Source organism: Bicyclus anynana, chromosome 11, assembly GCF_947172395.1.
Source record: "Bicyclus anynana chromosome 11, ilBicAnyn1.1, whole genome shotgun sequence".
Classification (NCBI taxonomy): domain Eukaryota; kingdom Metazoa; phylum Arthropoda; class Insecta; order Lepidoptera; family Nymphalidae; genus Bicyclus; species Bicyclus anynana.
In genome coordinates this window covers 12,641,661-12,657,727 of record NC_069093.1, presented here as the reverse complement: position 1 = coordinate 12,657,727, position 16,067 = coordinate 12,641,661, and the positions used below count along the sequence as shown (strand labels likewise).

General features: G+C 36.1%; 1 long non-coding RNA gene across 1 annotated transcript; it reads right to left on the bottom strand.

Annotated features, from left to right (window-relative positions):
* Positions 1–6,412: 6,412 nt before the first annotated feature.
* On the bottom strand, positions 6,413–9,606 carry LOC112056910 (uncharacterized). Its single transcript, XR_008251277.1, has 4 exons — positions 9,463–9,606; positions 8,501–8,715; positions 7,343–7,551; positions 6,413–6,465 (listed from the first exon to the last, which is right to left on the bottom strand). It is a non-coding gene; the product is annotated as an uncharacterized LOC112056910 (long non-coding RNA).
* Positions 9,607–16,067: the final 6,461 nt, after the last annotated feature.

Genomic DNA, 16,067 nt, shown 5'->3' with positions numbered 1-16,067 from the left:
CAATACAAACCTTTTCATCAGTCACTTTACTTAGGTCGAAGCCATTAGCGTCTTCATATAGTGCATTGTGTAAGTTGTTCATCCTTTCGTTGGAAGTAAAGCAATCTACCTCAGCTCGTTTTACCTCATCCTGTTAATACTATAAAATATTTATAACAGTAAGATTTGTTGGGGTTAGAAATTATAAATATTTGTATATTTATAAGTTTTAAAGATGTAAGTATGAGTATATTTGTAGAAAACGGGCAAGCACTCAATTGAAAAACGGCTGAACGGATTTAGATGAAAGGGGAAAAAATTGCGTACAATAGATTTAAATTATTACGATGAATCCCACTTTTAATTTTATGTGTTTTTGATGTGAAACATCTATAGCCGCATGTAAAACCGATTTCTGGCGTGGCGACGCATGCTGTGGCGACGCGTCGCCACCTTTTATTTAGTTCCTGTCACAAAATTTTCTGCAATTTGTTCTTTTCTTTTACAAAACAAAGTCGATGGTTCACATCTGCCAGGCGTCCCGTGACGGCTCACATTTTTTTTTTTGGGAATAAAAAGTAACATCTCAAGCCGAGCCGTCATGCACGCAGCGACCAACACACAATCTGCGTGCCTAGAGGCAGTTTCCAATGTTTTCAAACTGTGACTATCACGTAACCGTAAACGCGAATGTCTTAGTAATTGAAACAGCGCCATCTAGTGGCACCACTGCACAACTGTTTCAATTCCTTACAAATTCGCGTTTACGGTTACGCGCTAGTTGTAGCCGTCACCGCTGTAGGAACGTGACAATAATTGATGGTCAGTGGCTTACATCACATACATATAAAGATATTACTTTTCTATAAACAGTTACCTCAATGCGGCTCAGAATATTCTTGATAGTTTTGAGCTCATTGTTTTTGCGCAACTGCTTCGATAAGTCTGGCAGAACCAGGCTGAAGAGGATTACCAGTAAAAGCAGTATAATTGGAAAGTAGTTGCTTGCAAGTCTAGCCAAGTCAGACAGCATTAGGTATGACAACTTCAAATTATCGATAAACATTTTCCCATATGCCTTGATTATTTCGATAGGTTTCGCTTCTAATGATTTTGTGTTATTTTCTTCATATTGACGATGAGAGTATTTATGATGACACCGGCTTGGACTGCTTTTCATAAAATATTTACCTGTAGGAATGGTTTTCAAATAATTAATTCCTCCCGAAAAAGCCGATTCCCGAAAAGGCCTTAAGTCAGCCATTGACGGTCAATTATTCTCACGTTTCTGCAGCGCAAACGGCAGCGAAGACGTTTCATAAGTCGAGCCGTCATGCACGCAGCGACCAATACACGATCAAACGACAACGAATGTGAGAATAATTGACCGTCAATGGCGTGCATTATAGACGAGCGGCGTAGCCCGAAAAATGTCTATAGTGTTCGATGTACCCCTAATATTTGAAGCACAAAAAAAAACTACTTGAAATTGCAGGTCGAAATATTGAAACAGACCTGAAATATCAAGGGTAGAAGTGAAAATTTTATTAAATTTAAAAAAGTGGACCTGGACCAATTAAGAAAACCTCAATCGGCTCAGCTAGAGATCGAACCCAGGGCCTCCGTCGGCGGCTTGACGGCTTGACATCCGATAAAACTGATCGTGTTTTGCTCGCGATCTGCATGATGTTTTGTGCATCTTGTTAGACGGTGGGTTGCTAGCATTAAAAATAAATATTGCACCTTTCATTAATATATAAATATTTTGTTCCTGGGACCGGATATCGTACATAAAAAACATAAAAATTAGCTTAATATTTTATTATACCTTCATAAATGTTAGTCCGTTTCGTCATATTTTGTACTATTAAATATTTTTTATTAATCAGATAGTTACAGAATACAGAAACTAAATCATTTCTAAAGTATATGTTGCAAACATGCGATATTTTCTTTAATGGTTTATTCCATATTTGTTATTTCACTGATTTTTAGTTGAATTTTTGCTATTCATACAACTGACAGCTTTGTTCAAAAGATTTCGCTCATAGACTGTCAATCTACATGCTCTATTTATTAGCATAGCAAAAGTTTCTATGCAAAAAGATCACAGAACAATATTTGAAAATATATTTTTAATAGCTGACGCCGCGCGGTTTCATCCGCGTAGTTCCCGTTCCCGTAGGAATACGGGGATAATATATAGTGTACAGCCTTTCTCGATAAATGGGCTACCTAACACTAAATAATTTTTCTTATAGGACCAGTAGTGCCTGAGATTTGCGCGCGTTAGGTGCGTTCAAGCAAACGAACAAACAAACTCTTCAGCTTTATAACATTAGTATAGACCATTGATTCCCAAAGTGGTCTAGGTGGACCCCTAGGGGTCCAAGGTCCACTAGTGGTTTTGTACGGGATTGGAAGTCACTACAAATCACAATAAATTAATTATTAATTGATTGTTATTTGTAGTGACTCCCATTTTTTTTAATTCGTCAAATCATATCAAATCAAATCAAAAATCATTTATTTCAAGTAGTAAACATATAAAATTAAAAGTAATTTTAACTGGATTATTATTCCATTAATCTAAAATGAAAAAAAAAATAATAATGACAAAATTAGTTATGCAGTTCGCCCCCTATAAGTGGACTTGTCAATACCTTGAAGTTATGGGAAGTACTTCAGATCACCCTGTATAATATTTACATAGGTACTGTGCGATGTACTTTATTATGAGAAAACGCTGCAAACTCTACTAGAAAATGGAGTTCCCCGACCAGCATTATGTTGACGCTTTCACCGATGACAAATTGGCCCAATTTACTTAATGCTGCCCTCCATTGTTTCGCTCAAACTTAACTAAAGCGTTCCAGTACACTCCGCCATTTCTCAACCGTTTGATTCATGAAATTACATAAATAAAAGTATGTTTTTATGTAATAATGTTACAGTATATTTTCAAATTACATACGTTTGAATTTATTTTGACATTATAAAAAGAACTCCGAACTTTAGTATTACAATTTACTTACATTATGGACAAATACCTACTTCAGTAGCGAAATTGATGAAAATAAACCACTAAAGTCAGGCTATGCAAGCTCAGTCAGTATATATTAATGCTATAATACATGCATTTGTTATTGCGGCCAAAATTTTTGCAGGCGCCTTTATTAGAGATGGTGACAATTTTTCAAATTGTATAAACAACAAGAGTATGCTTACAGTAAAACTATTTTGTAGAAGTAACAGGGTATCTGTGTCATTACTTTCGGAGCTAAAGGAATTTTAAGGGTTATATTTACTGTTACTGATCGCTCAAAAACGCCCCATACTGAATGGTACGAATAAATGACGTCATCGATGCGTGAAATTTTTGTATGGGTGTTCAAACAAAATTAACAAATATCTTTGTTATTACAGCGTTTATGTTTATACTTCATTTATTGAAAAATTTCACATTGAATGTAAAGAAGGTAAAAATGTATGATTTTTTTATCTTATTAAATGATTTTTTGATTGATTTTGGAATTTTATAAAATCGAAAATCTTAGTTGTTTCCAAGTAAATTTAATTATGTTCACACGACAGCGTGTGAGCAATATACTTGGGAATGCGTTTGTTGTATTTGAACGCTTTTTAACGTCCGTTAAAAAGCTCTCGTGCGAATGGGAGCTTGTGTTTTAATTAGTTAATATAGACCATATTTACCCGAATGTCTCATAAAAATTAATAAATTCAAACCTAGTCATCATCCTCATTACTTATTTCCTCTTTCTCATTGAAATATCTACATCAATTCCCTACCTACGAGTACATAAGAATTATTATTGTCAAATATATTTACAGGATGTATATTTGTGTCTTTATTACAGCAAAGAAAATAGTTATAATGGTTTACATGATTAGTGATACATTCATATATATATATACTAACTATTAAATGGATATTATCAATATTTATTTTGATCTTCGCAGCAAACGGAACAGCAGGAATTTTTCTTTGAAATGGCTTTTGAACATTTCGGCAGTGATGAAATGACAGCTGTAATTAAATATTTATTTCGTTTTAGCAGTGTTTCCCATTTTGGAGGATGATTTATATTTATACTAGCTGACGCGGTTTCACCCGCGTAGGAGTATGGAGATAATATATAGCTTCCTTTCTTCCTCGATAAATGGGCTATCTAACACTGAAAGAATTTTTCAAATCGGACCAGTAGTTCCTGAGATTAGCGCGTTCAATCAATCAAACAAACAAACACACAAACTCTTCAGCTTTATAATATTAGTATAGATTATATTATTAAAAGTCGACGCCCTCGCGGATTCACCCGCATAATTTTCGTTCCGACAAGATTACAGCGATAAAATATAACCAATGAAACTCACAAATAACGTGGTTTTTAATGGTAAAAGAATTTTCAAAATCGGTTCAATAAATCCAGATATTACCCCCTGCAACCAACTTCATAATCATATTCACCCCTGCAACCAACCTCATAATCAACTTCACCTCTTTATAATATTAGTATAGATGATAAAACAATTTTTTTAGCAGAATAAGCTATCAGACCTTATCAAAATGCGGTGATAACGGCCTTAAATGTTTTCCTGCCCCGAACTTTAGCTTTTTAAGTTCTTCCGATGTATACGTAAATAGCTGTAACGGTTGACGGTTGCGTCGGCCTCTATGGCGCAGTAGTATGTGCGGTGGATTTACAAAACGGAGGTCCTGGGCTCGATCCCCGGCTGGGCTGCAAGCGTTGGTTCAGTTGGTTCAGGTCTGGATGGTGGGAGGCTTCGGCCGTGGCTAGTTAACCACCGTGCCGGCCAAGACGTACCGCCAAGTGATTTCTCCGGTACGATATCGTGTACTAACCGAAAGGGGTGTGGATTTTCATCCACCTCCTAACAAGCCCGCTTCCATCTTAGATTGCATCATCACTTACCATCAGGCGAGATTTAGTCAAAGGCTAACTTGTACAGAATAAAAAAGAAGTGATATCTGCTAGGCTATTCTGTAACGATATTTCGATAACTCGCAAGTGCGAGTTTCAAATTCACCTTTATCTCTCTTTGTTTAACACGATACTATAGAATGAGAAAGATAGCGTTGAATTCGAAACTCGCACTTGCGAGTCATACAAAACATCGTTAGAGAATAGCCGTGCTGGCCATAATCAAAGCTCGCCATACCAAATCAATCGTTGTGTTTCTTTTCATCACGTTATCTAACTTACGTTTACAGCTTTTAGGTTGAAGAGATTGGGCTGAGTTGCCTTTCGATGGCGGATCATAATAGGCTGGCGGTCTGAAATTGAACAAATATAAATTAACAAACAAAGGTCTCATAAAGGCGTCCGTTATCTATTAAAAGAAAGAGGTAAAGTTTTGTAGGGGGTAATCTCTGGATCTACTGAACCGATTTTGATAACACTTTTACCACTAGAAAGCCAAGTTATTTGTGAGTGTCATTGGCTATATTTTATTCTTACGGGGCTTCAGCTAGTTTAAAAGGTAGATTAGATTAGAGGTATTAGGTAGATTTTATTTCAGAAAAGAGTTCGGTTTTGGATCATAATATATTGTAGGAAATAGTAGTCCGAGCCGGACGTAAGGAGTAGGGAGTTAGAGAGGGGTAGCAATCGGTTGGCGATAACAACTTGTTATTTAAGGCGCTCGTCAACCGTCGTACGTTTGGCTTCAGTTTGCTCGTGGCGTTCGAGCCGTCCACATTTCTTGTTGTGTAATTCTTTATGGGTTAATAAGGATAGGCGGGGAGAGTGACTTGAGTTGAAAAGGGGAGTGTTAGTCGACTGTCAAAGGATCCTTTAACCCTACACACAACGTTCACAAGTGCGTGACTCCACTCAGTCTCTTGTTCTGTCAATGTTCAACATTGATTTTCTTTTTTAAATCCACTTTTGAAGCTTCTGCTGAAAATATTGTATTCTAAATGATATAAGTATGTCATAACTATAGAATCTAAGACCCGTCTGTTTAAAATGAAACATACACTAATGGCAGGCGTCCACTGATCCGATCGTGCGTATCGGACGCATCGCATTAAACGGATTTTATCTACCGTAAAATTAAAAATCCGTTTGATGCGATGCGTCCAAAGTTGCCGACTGGTTTTAAGTTAAAATAACTTAAGTAGATACAAAATAAAGAAAAGCTCATAATCAACGAAATGTATGGAATTTTTTTCCAGATTAGTTTATTGTTTATCTGTCTGTCTATTACCATTTCACGATTTGGATGTAATTTGGTGTGGAAATAAATTAAACCTTGGGGCAGACCACAGGTAAATATCCCGGAAAAATCCAAAGCTGTTATATCCATAGTATGCTAGTACAACAGTACAAGTATCACAACATAACGTATATGAAGCTTCCTGGAACAGAAATAGAGTATATTGACATACCTGCTTCTTATAAAACTACTGTGTTTACTGTTGGCATTACGGGCGGTAGGTAGCTGGAAATAAATAAGTGCTTACGATTAAGTTATCCATTATTGTATCGTTCATTGTTTAATCTTTATAATCTATACTTATAATAAATCTGTAGAGACGTCAATTTTGTACATGAAACACATTTCCAAAATAACTATCAGGGGGTGATTAGTGATCGATACTGATGCCAAAAATGCAATCAGTAAAATTTTTGTCTGTCTGTCTGTCTTTCTGTCTGTCTGTCTGTCTGTCTGACTGTCTGTCTGTCTGTCTACACTACTAAACTAACTACACTAAACTACACGACGGATTTTAACGAAACTTGGTACAATTATTCTTTATACTCCTGGGCAGGTTATAGTATACTTTTCATCACGCTATGATCAATAGGAGCAGAGCAGTGATGGGAAATGTTGGGAAAACGGGAGAAGTTATTCCATTTTTATAGCGATACTACTAAGTAAGTAAGGGCTGGACTGGATTAAAGAGGACTAAGGGCGGACGAAGTTGCTGGAGTCCGCTAGTCTATACTAATATTATAAAGTGGAAAGACTTGTTTTGTTTGTTTGCACTGAATAGATCCGATTTTAAAAATTCTTTCACTGTTGGGATGCTACACTATCCCCGAGTGCTATAGGCTATATTTTTATCCCCGTATTTCTACGGGAACAGGAAATATGCGTGAAAAACCGCGCGCTGTCTGCTAGTTTGTACATATATGATAAAATAGTTTTAAAACCGTTTAGCATCTGGGCCAGTGTGGCTGAAAATTGGTGAAGAGGTTGCTTAGAACCAGGAGTTGAAAAAGGATAATTAGAGTAGGGTAGTTTTGCATTTCACGAAGACGAAGTCGCGAACATCCCGTAGTAGGATGATAATGATAACAAATTAATTACTAACTTTCGAAGAGGAGAATGTGGTATTTTTTATGACTCTTTCTTCAATACTTCGCTTCTTCTCCAGAGGTGGATCGTGATTTACATCAGTTGTTTTACAAGACTTTTCGCATAATAAATGGCACTGGGAACTCATATTTCTCATTTTAACGCTACGACGGCTTTTTATGTTGTCTTCTTTGTCAATATTCGTTAGGTTGTCGGGATTAGCCACTGGACAAATAAAATTCATGAACGAAATCCTTTTGAACTGACTTCAAAAATGAATTTTAGTCATAGTTACGGTAGTCGTCCACAGATCCACATCATACGCATCGCATCGAACGGATTTTATCTACCGTAAAATTAAAAATCCTTTTGATGCAATGCGTCCGATATATACCTACGATGCAGATAAGTTGATGCAAGTACGTTTATTGTCTTAATTTCATTTAGTCGCATAGTAGGTAATAAATATCGAAAGCTATGTAAAAAATAATACGGATCGAACGCATAAACGTGTACTAAGACAGCCACTGACGATCAAGTAATCTCACATGCCTGCAGCGCTAACAGTTCGACAGCTTTTTTTTTATTTTTCTATTATTTACAAGTTAGCTCTTGACTACAATCTCACCTGATGGTAAGATTGTGGTTGATGATGCAGTCTAAGGTGGAAGCGGGCTAACTTGTTAGGAGGAGGATGAAAATCCTCACCCCTTTTTTCGGTTTCTATACGATATTGTACCGGAACACTAAAATGCTTGGCGGTACGTCTTTGCCGGTAGGGTGGTAACTAGCCTAACACGGCCTAAGCCTTCCACAAGCCAGACGCCCACCAGACCACCCACGAACCCAGGACCTCCGTTTTGTAAATCCACCGTGCATACCACTGCGCCATCGAGGCCGTCAAACTGAAAGAGTTGGTCGCCATCAGCATGATGTCAAGCACATCGCGACCAATACAAGATTTATCGGACGTCAAGGCGTTAGCGCTGCAGACGATTACTTAATCGTCAGTGGCTGACATTAGGTATTCTTGTGTCTCAGGTATTCTCGTGTATTAAATATTCTCGTGTATTAGGTATTATCGAGTACTAGGTAATGATAAAATCAGACGGCACGGCGTGCACACTGATTCGTTTTAAAATTACTTTCTTCCGTTGAATTTTAAAACACTTACGAGGAATGGCATCTCCAGAAGTGCTATGTTTGGTCCCATTTAGTAAATAGTATAGCACACCAACAATCGCCGCCAGCCCAACAGTCATCAAGAGGAGGGTTTTCTTCACAAAGTCCTGGAAACTTTGGACAAGTTGTCCCATGTAACATTCCAGAGCATCAGCGAGGCAACATGAATTCATTTGAAAAATATTTTAGAACGTGTAGTACAAATACCTAGAAAAAAGAAAACAAAATTCCTGAAAACAAAGATTGACTGGAAGAAATTGCAGTATTCAATACTTTTTCATACTTTGTTGACTATAATTTCGCTTCTGTTTCTGAAAGTCCGGCTATAATATAATGATAACTGTAGTGTTTGTGTATAGTAAATAGATACCTATATTACTACATACACTACCTCATGTTCGTTGGTAGTGGGGGCAATAAGAATGAGTCAGTCTTAAGTCTGTCACCGGCGTTCGATCTGAGTGGTCGTGCGCGGTCTGCAGTCCAGTGTTTAGCTTCTCTTATAGTAAGGACCTTTGATTTTTATGGAATGATTCATAAATTCTAATTAGTTTCTAATTTTACAGAGATGGGTTGCACCGTGATAACTAATATTATTAAAAACACTTCACAATTAGTAAAAATATTGTGTAACATACACAAAAAACCGGACAAGTGCGCTTTGGACTCGGACCTTACAAGTCATTCTTCGTCATCAATCAGAAACACAAAGATAATTTTTGACAAAGTCAGCGTAATAGGCGTAGTTTTTGGGAATTCCCAGATTCTCCCAAAGTATTTCGAGGGTAGCCGACTTATAGGATTGATTAGTTGGTTAAAAATCCCAAACAACTTCAAAAAGTCTAATATTTCTAAAGGCTTATTTAGAGAATTAAAAGACGAATGGTAATGCCATGGAATAAAGTCCAAGAAATATCTTGTTATAAAAATCGTTTCAAGGAAAACCATACGAACCAAGCGAGTGTTTTCACATTTTTAAAATATTGTAGAAATTTTTTACAGAAAATGGGGTACATAGTCCCTATGTTGAATAATTGCATAATTTTCGTTACATATTTTGGATTCTGATCTCAGAATTTCCCACAGATTGGTTGACTCTGTATTTCATAATAAATTAACTTGACAAATGTCTTGACATCATTTATTACCTCAGCCAATAAGAAAATTGCATAGACTTTAAATTACGAGTAACATGTTCGTCAAATACCTTGAAAAAAGATTATTTTATCCTCCGAGGTAAAATACGAAATGTTCATCACATTTAAACTCCTACTCCTATATCATAGATGAATTAGATATGGAGATGCACCGTACCCAAATTCTGCAACAAAATTTTCTGTCGGTTTTTTTGAGAGGGACGAGGTAAACGACGAAAATATTTAACATCTATAAATGTATTTTGTGTCCTTAAACTATACGCTACTATAAATTTTATTCGTAATACACACACACACTTGTAATTTTTACAAAGACTAACAAATACATCGTTTAGACTCTCCACGGAATATATACAAAAAATATTCGAATTTTTGCTATTCCGTCAGAAGAATCGATTCTTTTTAAATATTGTTGTATTAGAAATTTAGTATAGTTAATTAAGTTAATACTTACAAATGAAAAATAACTTCATCTTTTAATAAACTAGAAGCTTTAATTCAATGTAACTACACAAACCAGTACCGATAAAAAGCTCTATACACTATCAAAACGATTATAACAATGAAACATCGATTCTATAGAAACAGTTTTTGTGAACGCGTAAGGTCATTGATCTTATAAATACTTTGACAGGGAAGTAGCGAGGCAGGTCCTATTATAATTGGTCTGAGGCCTATATACGTATCTATGGTTCATTAAATAAAGTGCAGTTACGATGACTTAACGTGCTTTGCGAAGCACGGGGGTTTAACTCCATCAACTTTCCAACTCCAACCAGAATTTCAACTGTAAATTTTTTAGAGGAGATCCAGGACTCGAACCTCGTGATTCAAAATCACATAGACCAACCATTGCACCAACGAGACTGGGAAGTAAACTATAGGACAACTTATGCATAGTCTGTAAAGAAACGACACAAGGTTACGATACTTATTCAGTTTCCTGGCAGTTTTTTTTAGACCTTTCTTCTAGTATTTTGGTAGTGCCTCAAATGTAACAAATGGATACTGCATTGTTACTATTTTTTTATTCTTTATAAGTTAGCCATTAACTACAGTCTCACCTGATGGTAAGTCATGATGCAATTTAAGATGGAACTTGTTGGTAGTAGGATGAAAATCCACACCCCTTTCGGTTTCTACACGACATCGTATCGGAACTAGCCTCTCATAAGTCAGACCAATTAAGAAAACCTCAATCAGTCCAGCCGGGGATCGAACCAGAACCTTGTAAATCCTCTGCGCAAACCACTGCGCCACGAAGGCCGTCCATGTATAAATGTATAGATTATATCTATCTTATGTATAGATTATAGCTATCTTATGTATTGTAATGGCAACGTTATCTTTTATCAATAATTGTGTTAGCATTTATGGTCAACTTTTAGCGCGATATTGTATCGTATCTGAAGTTGAGGATCGATAACTGAAGTATTGATTAAAGATATGGAAACATGAGTTATCGATTGTTTAATTAAACTACTTTGATCCTCATATCGAAAGAAAGAAATAGGTCGCTGATTGATATGCCGTTGTCAGTCAAAATCATTCGATTTTGATAGTGATTTAGATATCACAACACATTACATTAAATTGCGGCCGCTTAGATATAAGCATTTCTGACAGGTCATGATCGAATGGAACATATATATTCAGAATATATATATAATTTTATTTATATTTCAATATAAAATTATTACATTTCTATAAAAGCAAACTCCGTACAAGGCTTCATCAATAAAACGTAATTACAGTACCACAGCTGTACCTGACACGGTTTTGTCGCGATTTAGTTTATTGGTTTGCAAAATGACGAACGATTACGATTCGAACGTTAGTTTCAGTTTTGGCCACCGGGTTAGAAAAGTTTGGGGCACTGTAAGTAACGGATGACCTTAACGGAACGGAACGGAATTTTATATCGAGTATCGATAACAATCAGTGCACGGTGTAACACTAGCGGCTTGCACACATGCACAATAACACACAGAACATTTAATTTTTCGTCCTGATTTCGTTATTTGACAGCCTTTCTTGTACTTATAATTCTACTAGCGGACGCCCGCGACTTCGTCCGCGTGGAATTTAGTTTTTCACAAATCCCTCGGGAGCCATGGATTTTTTCGGGATAAAAAGTAGCCTATGTGTTAATCCATGCTATAATATATCTCAATACCAAATTTCAACTAATTCGGTAAAGTAGTGGAGGCGTGAAAGAGCAACAAACATTCATATCACTAAAATCATCTTTTTTCGCAAATCTCGAGAAAGCATGGATTTTTTCGGGATAAAAAGTAGCCTATGTGTTAATCCAGAGTAAAATCCATTTCCATTCCAAATTTTAGCCAAATCGCTTCAGTAGTAGCAGCGTTAAAGAGTAACAAACATCCATACATCCAAACATCCATACAAACTTTCGCGTTCATAATATTAAGTAGAATGGTTGCCCAGCAGCATACACTATGTACGTTTTAATACTACGCCTGAAAAGTGAAAGGTGCGCAAAATAGGTTGCGCACAAAAAATGTGCTGGCATTCGTTCATCGATTTTACTGCCCATATTTTTTCATATGAAATATCGATTCATAAGGAGTAAATTCCAACAAACAAAATGTATCGAGCATGCTTGTCAGTTGTTCATCAAGGCTTATCGTCACTTTGAAATACACATGCATTTTATATTTACAAAATAATAGTGCTGTTACATCGTGAGCCATTGCAATTTGTTACAGTCAAGTTGTATGACGGGACGTGACCCTGAGTTTATGCTATTGTGACATATAATATTGTGACATATAAACATAATAAGAGATGTTTATTCTATGTAATTACTTTGGCGCTAGAATGCGACCAATGAGATAATCTCGTGACGAATAAAAAAATACAACCGACTTCAAAATCACAAAAATGTTTCTACTAAACTAAAAAGTGAAAAATAACATCGTACCTTCTGCTCAGTATGAAGGCGGTACCAAGTAAGTGCTGTGTTTATTAAAGCCGTTCCTGAAAATCGTAAATTTTTATGGATTAAACGGTTTAAACTGGTTTTTCGATTGGTTGTCTGGAAGAGATGGCTCATTAGCGATAAGGCCGCCAATTGTACATTAGTTTTTAAGTTAATTTCTTGCTTCTTTTTAGTGTCCAATAAAGTATATTGCATTCATTCATTCAACTGGTTGAATTTCAATCAATGACAGTGCAATCGTAAAAAACCGCTATCTCTTTAATTGAGTTACAGAATACATATACAAGTATAGCACTTGGAGTAAGGGTCCAAAAATATATCAATTTTAATAAAAAATGCACTGCAATATTTTTTTGGCCATTGATGGCTAATAATATTCGATTCAACAAACGGGCGCGTTGTCGTGTGCTTGTACGTTTTTGCTAAAACGTACAAAACGTAAAATTTGCTGCTACTGGGTTATTATGTAACTCGGTGTACCATTCAAATAGTAAGTCACTACACCGTTTTTCATCGTATTTTCGTAATTGTGATTATCTAACATAGTTATTTCAGCAATATTATATTGACTACGTCATTTTATATTAAATGGCAGTGATATTTTCGTTGTATGATCATCTAACATGATTATTTGAACGAAAATACGTAAATAACGATATTTCGTTGAAATAATCTTACTAATTACTACTGCCACATCAATTTTACTGCCACTTTACGTAAAATGTAACTTATGTAATTTCGTTGAAAATATAATGTTAGATGATAAATAATATAAACGAAAATATGATGAAAAACGATGTAATTACTGACTCATTATTTGAATGATACAGCGAGATACAATAACCCTGCTGATTGTGTGGGACGACAGACGTGAAGTATCGCATCGCAGTCTATGTACAACTTTTTCGTGAAATAAAAATGTAGGTCATTCAAACTGACAATGATTATTGTAATATTTAATGTACTGTCGTGCGTGCGCAGACATATGTGCTCCCAAATTGTCAGTGTGATGTTACAACACCCTTGACCTAATAATTAAAAGCTATTGAATGATTGAGAACATCTGCCCTGTAGCCAGTGGCACGTCGATTCTCTTTCTACGATCGCAAACGCTTCGAAAACTAGAAAAATGTTTGGGAATGACATTTGATATCGACAGGTCATATCAGGTCCTGGTCAGGAGGTTTTGACGGCCTCCGTGGCGCAGTAGTATGCGCGGTGGATTTACTAAACGGAGGTCCTGGGTTCGATCCCCGGCTGGGCACATTGAGATTTTCTTAATTTGTTCAGGTCTGGCTGGTGGGAGGCTTCGGCCGTGGCTAGTTACCACCCTACCGGCAAAGACGTACCGCTAAGCGATTTAGCGTTAAGGTACGATGTCGTGTAGAAACCGAAAGGGGTGTGGATTTTCATCCTCCTCCTAAGAGTGTTAGCCCGCTTCTATATTAGACTGCATCATCACTTACCATCAGGCGAGATTGTAGTCAAGGGCTAACTTGCAAAAAATAATAAAAAAAAAGGCCATGTGAACAAGATCTGTCATTCCCATACATTTTTCTAGTTTTCGAAGCGTTTGCGATCGTAGAGAGAGAATCGCCGTGTCATTTGACTACAGGGGCTGAACACATATGTATAACATATTAATTTGTGGGTAGAGCCATACAATATATCAAACCTGTCACAAACGCCTCAAGAAGTCTTAATAAGCAAGTTCCCAAGCGCGCTGATACCTAATGAATGAGGTTTATATCCCTTGGGTGTTATTCGTCTCTTCTTTTCGTAATGCTTATTATTACAATACTAGCGGACGCCCGCGACTTCGCCCGCTCTTAGACCCCTTTAATCCAGCCCTTACAGTAGTATCGCTGTAAAAATGGAGTAACATCTCCCGTTTTCCCTTTACTGCTCTGCTCCTATTTATTGTAGCGTGATGAAAAGTATACTATAACCTGCCCAGGAGTATGAAGAATAATTGTACCAAGTTTCATTAAAATCCGTCGAGTAGTTTTGTTTCTATAACGAACATACAGACAGACAAACAAAAATTTTTATGATTGCATCTGTATCGATCACTAATCAACCCCTGATAGTTATTTTGGAAATATATTTCATGAACACAATTGACCTCTCTACAGATTTATTATAAGTATAGTTAATAAATTCTTAATAGCAGCCCGGATTTGAGAAGGTTCTGGTGTATCATCAAACCAACCCATACAAACCAAAAAATTATTTACTTACCTAATAAATATAAAAATAAAAAAGAAAAAATGTATTGTGACATTTTTTGTATTAGGTATTTTTTATTAGCTAACTAGCGGACCCGGTCAAGCTTCGCTTTGACTTATGTGCACTTCTTCCCTATCCCTACTCTATATTACTCTACCCCTACCCTATCCCTACCCTTCCCCTACCCTTACCCCTACCCTACCTCTATTCTACCCCTACCCTACTCCTACTCCTACTAAAAACTCAAACGTTTATATGGGAAATAGAAAAGGGTTGATTTTATGGTTTTCCCAGCTATTATTCTAATTTTTCTCACCTTTTAACCTTCCCTATACCTCCACGAACATTTCAAGACCAAGATGAGATAAATCCGTTCAGCCGTTCTCGAGTTTTAGCGAGACTAACAAACAGCAATTCATTTTTATATATATTAGCTAATTATGTTTGTCATTTGATATTGTAGCGATTATATATTTTTTTTATTTAATTATTTATTATTATTTGACTTATGTGCCTTTACGCCTTTTTTTATTTCAGCATAAAAAAGGCGTTTCTTTGCCCTACCGTGTGACGTCACAGCTAGTCTATTTTTGGTGACCCCATACTACCTCGTCGTTGGACTCTTTGCGACGTACTACAAATAAATGACGCATGGAAATATGCCAATCAATAACGTTATTAACACCTAACGATGTTTTATAACTTGACATTGCGAGTCTGGGATGATGACAGTTTTTTTAATAGTATATAAATTAAGAGTATACTAATAGCAAAGCAATTTTATAAAAGTAACAGGGTATCTGCGATCATTACTTCCGGAGCTACAGGGATTTAAAGGGTCAGATTTGATCCCTGAAAAACGCTTCATACAAAATGGCACGATTTAGTGACGTCGTTGGCTCGCTGATCGTTAGATTTGTATGGACGTTCAAACAAAATTACTAATATCTTTGTTATTTGTTCGTTTATGTTTATAGTTCATTTATTGAAAATGTCACATTTAATGTAAGGAAGCTAAAACTGTATGAATTTTCATTTAGTTACGATAAAAAAAATTAATAGATTTTAAAATTTTATAATCTTATTTATTTTGCAAATATCCAGACAATCTTTGCTTTTTATGTATAAATTAGTTAACATTGACCTTATTTACCCGAATGTATCATAAAAATCGATATATTCAAACCTAGTCATTATCCCTATTCGTT